The 4243-nt window shown below is 34.1% G+C and overlaps 1 long non-coding RNA gene across 1 annotated transcript; it reads left to right on the plus strand.

Moving 5' to 3' along the window:
* The first annotated feature begins 611 nt into the window (after positions 1 to 611).
* LOC110934273 lies at positions 612 to 2513 on the plus strand. The gene is made up of 3 exons (XR_002588196.1): positions 612 to 1260; positions 2113 to 2249; positions 2357 to 2513. It is a non-coding gene; the product is annotated as an uncharacterized LOC110934273 (long non-coding RNA).
* The last annotated feature ends 1730 nt before the right edge of the window (positions 2514 to 4243 follow it).

A 4243-nucleotide genomic window follows, 5' to 3' on the forward strand; every position in this document is an offset into this window, starting at 1 on the left:
ACCATATAGAGAAATCAAGGGTTGAATTGAAGGTCCTAGATTTATCTTGTAGTTGTGGTAAATAATTATCTAGAATAGAGGACTCTAGAATAAACTAGGACATTGTTTAGGAAAGTATAAATATGCAGGCTTGTCATCTGCACAAGGCACCTCCAAAATCACCTTGTAAAACTCATTTGTAACATTTCTCGTTGCGCAATACAATTAATTCTTGTATTCATAATCAAGTCTTCCACTGCTAAACACCAATATAACCGACCCATCAAGGCTTACTTAGATCTAATCTAAGGCCGCATACAAGTCCAAAGAATCAGTCCGTGATAATATGCTTTACAGCTCAAATGATAACATTTTTCTAGAGTAAATTACGATTTTGGCCCCTGTGGTTATATCACTTTTACCTTTTTAGCCCAAAAAGGAATATTTTGACATCTGAGCCCCCAACATCTTTTTTTCTAACTCTTTTGGCCCCTAACACTAACCCCATCCATATACTTTTAGGGGCCAAAAGAGTTAGAAAAAAAGACGTTGGGGCCAAAAGGGTTAGAAAAAAAGACGTTGGAGGCTCAGATGTTAAAAGATTTATTTTTGGACTAAAATGATAAAAGTGATATAACCACAAGGATCAAAATTGTAATTTACTCTTTTTGCTATCTTAAATTGTTATTTTTTTATTTAATCATCTTTTTAACAAACATTGTTTTCCGTTAAATCACTTCTTCATAAAAAAATAGAAAAATGTGTAAAGAAACCATATATTTTGTATATTGCATGAAGTATTGATTGATCATTGTATTGTTGTTGATTCAGATCTTACAATTGTAAGATGTTGTAAGATCTAATATAGGGTTTGACTGGGAGACTTTTGGGTTGGTTAAATCAATAGAAGTTTTTCGTTGCCGTTTTGTCACTATATCCTTTGTTTGGTGTTGATTTCATACCTTTTTAGAAAAACCATCCGTATTCACCCGACGCGTTATAATATGTGAGATTGATTGCGCGACCCACCCATCCACTTTTTTTTGAACGACCAACAAAATCAATCCCGAGCACTCCCAGGGCACCCACTAGACCAAAAGGAGTACTCCGAGACTAACCTGAGTCCACCACCATTTCCGGGGAAAACCTGATGACCCACCCGCCCTAGGCACGGTGATGAAATTACTAGTAAAACTCGTTTGGCTCAAGAATCAAACCAAGGTTTCCCTGGGCTCCTATCTGCATCAAGTGGGAGTTGAATCTGTATCTCTCAAGAGAAATGTAAGCTTTCCACCACGTGATCTACAAATCATTGGATCCACCCACCCGTTTTTAACATATAATTTAATAGAAAGATCAAGACTTATCTCAGAGCCACCATGTCCATCATATACAGCAAATAAATGAGTGGTCAGATTGGTCAAACTTGAGCTCACCCTATTGATAACATGATCACCAACAAACATTTTAGTAAGGACTTGCATAAAATGAGGAACAACTGCAACCACATTTTCCATTTCCGGTATTTTACCACAAACTGAATGAAAACCCCAAAGCGGAATGTAATCTAATTCAAACACACTCCTTATTTGTTTACTATCAATTTGTAACAATTGTAGCCATTAGGCTCTTGTACCTTTTGCTTTGTTTATGTTTATGGCATAGAAGGCTTGTACTTTGGGCTTTGTCGTGATGCTTTTCCTTTTTGTTCTTATTAAAATTAAACTAAATTAAATTAAAATGCTATAAATTAGTAACAACTTTTAGCTTTAGTTAGTTGTACTATAAGCTTTGGGTGATTTAAAAAAAACTTGATTTTTTACTCATAGCCCAAAGGTTTTTACCTTTTATGATTTTAACTCCACATAATTTGTTTTTTTTTATTTTAACCCAAAAATTTTCATTATTTGCAATTTAACCTCATAACTTTTTACTTTCAACTTTTGTCCCCTATATTTTCCATCTTTCGGAAATATTCCTTTTACGTTTCGTTCTAAATTTTTCGAGTTAGTACGGCGCAACGTACGTGTGTGGTTCAACGTTTTTATGTTTAATTCAAAAATTTGCGAGTTAACATGGCGCAACGTGCATGTGTGGTTCAACGTTTATACGTCTATTTTTCCTGTTTGATAGGTCTGTCGCAACACGGATGTCCTAGGTCGAGTCAGTGTTGGTAGTCGCTAACGGTGCTGTGACATTGGCCAGTCAACCCGCAGTCATTGGTATCGATAGGTTCATGTCGATAACTAACGTGCTTCATTTTACACTGTGTACGTGCTGATTATGCGTAACGATTTCGAACTCTATTATATCTATTAAACTTGTATGCTCACTTTTACACTATCTGTATTGACTTTTACTTTAACGTATGTGGCAGGTGCTTCAGATGTTTATATGCTTGGCTTGCTGTGAAATTGAGGCTAGGAATGGTCTAGAAACGAATATATGAATTGTCTGTATTTGAAACCTGAGTTGTCGGAACAGAACAATTTTACTAGATTTTGTCAGTAATAATTATATTACTTTTTATGTCATGGTATGGGACGTGATGCTTTAAATAATTGGTAAATATAGTTGTTATGGAAACTTCTGGACAATCTGTTTCGCTCAGTGTCGCGCCCTGATGTTTCCGCCATCGGTTGGGGTGTGACATCACCGGTTTCAACTCCATTGGTTTTTTTAACACAAATACAAAACCAAACACTAACCCCTTCCCTCCTTCCCATTTAGGGCTGTAAACGAGCCAAGTCAAGCCAAGCCAGACCCAGCTTGAGCTCGGCTCGAGCTCGAATTCTAAATCGAGCTGAAATTTAAGGCTCGAGCTCAAATCGAGCTAGCTCGGCTCGAGCTCGAATTTTAAATCGAGTTGAAATTTGAGGCTCGAGCTCGACTCAAATAAAATTCAAGCTAGTTCGGCTTGGCTTGGCTCGATCTAGCTCAAATTCACAAAGAATCACAAAATTAACAAATTAAAAAGCACTCGTAGATGAAACCCTTCATAGACTAAGGGTCATAATTGCAATGTAATTTTACTAAATGACTAAATATGCAAGTATAAATAATTAATTCAATTTGTACTAGGGGTGTTCAGAATTCGTTTTGAATTTGAAAAATTCGAAATTCGATTAAATTTGATTCGATTATTAGAATTCGTTTCGATTATAAGAATTCGAATTCGATCCAATTCGAGTCAAGTAAATCGAATACGAATTTATAATTTCAAATTCGATTCGATTCGAAATTCGAATAAAAATGATACATTTTTATTTATTATTTTTATATATAATACATATATATAACTTTTATTGGGCTATACTATAAAATATTTTCAAAATTTAGAGTTAACTGCCATTTTAGTTCCTGTGGTTTGGGCCATTTTGCCAGTTTAGTCCAAAGGTTTCATTTTTAACATCTGGATCCAAAAAAGTTTTATCGTTGCCATTTTGGTCCAACTGACTTAACTCCATCCATATCTGTTAAGTCTGCCAAGGGCATTTTTGTCATTTCATTAAAAAGAAAAAAGCAATAAAGAAAAAGGGGTTAATAAAAAGAAAAATGAAATGACAAAAATGCCTTTTGCAGACTTAACAGATATGGATGGAGTTAAGTTAGTTGGACCAAAATGGCAATGATGAAACCTTTTTAGATCCAGATGTTAAAAATGAAACCTTTGGACTAAACTGGCAAAATGGCCCAAACCACAGGGACTAAAATGGCAATTAACTCCAAAATTTATTTCAAGTATTAAAATAACCCATTACCAAACCCACTACATGACCCATAACTAAAACATAAGTAGTAAATCTATCAATAGATTTCTTACCCTAAAAATATTAACTTGTAATGTGGAGTGGTTATTCACAACTTCTCATTTTAAATGTTTTATAGTACTTTATTTGAAACTTTTTAATCTGATATCGTGCTTTATGTTTGCTTTAAAATTTATTTTTCATTTTAATAATTTTTTATATGTTTTAAAAGAATATGAATCAAATCAAATTTATTCGAATTCTATTCGGATTCGAATTTTTAATCGTGCGAATTGGGTTTTTTATTTGAATACGAATTCGAATCGAATTGGATGGGTTCTAATCGAATTCGAATTTAAGGGAAAAAGAAAAATTATTCGAATAATTCGTTTCGAATAATTTGAAAATTCGATATTCGATTCGATGAACACCCATAATTTGTACATTGTCTTTACCTTCTTTTACATGGGAGATACTCCCTAAGTTTTTGTCTTCTAAGCGGTGTGGGACCAAAA

The sequence above is a fragment of the Helianthus annuus genome, chromosome 4 (assembly GCF_002127325.2).
Source record: "Helianthus annuus cultivar XRQ/B chromosome 4, HanXRQr2.0-SUNRISE, whole genome shotgun sequence".
Classification (NCBI taxonomy): domain Eukaryota; kingdom Viridiplantae; phylum Streptophyta; class Magnoliopsida; order Asterales; family Asteraceae; genus Helianthus; species Helianthus annuus.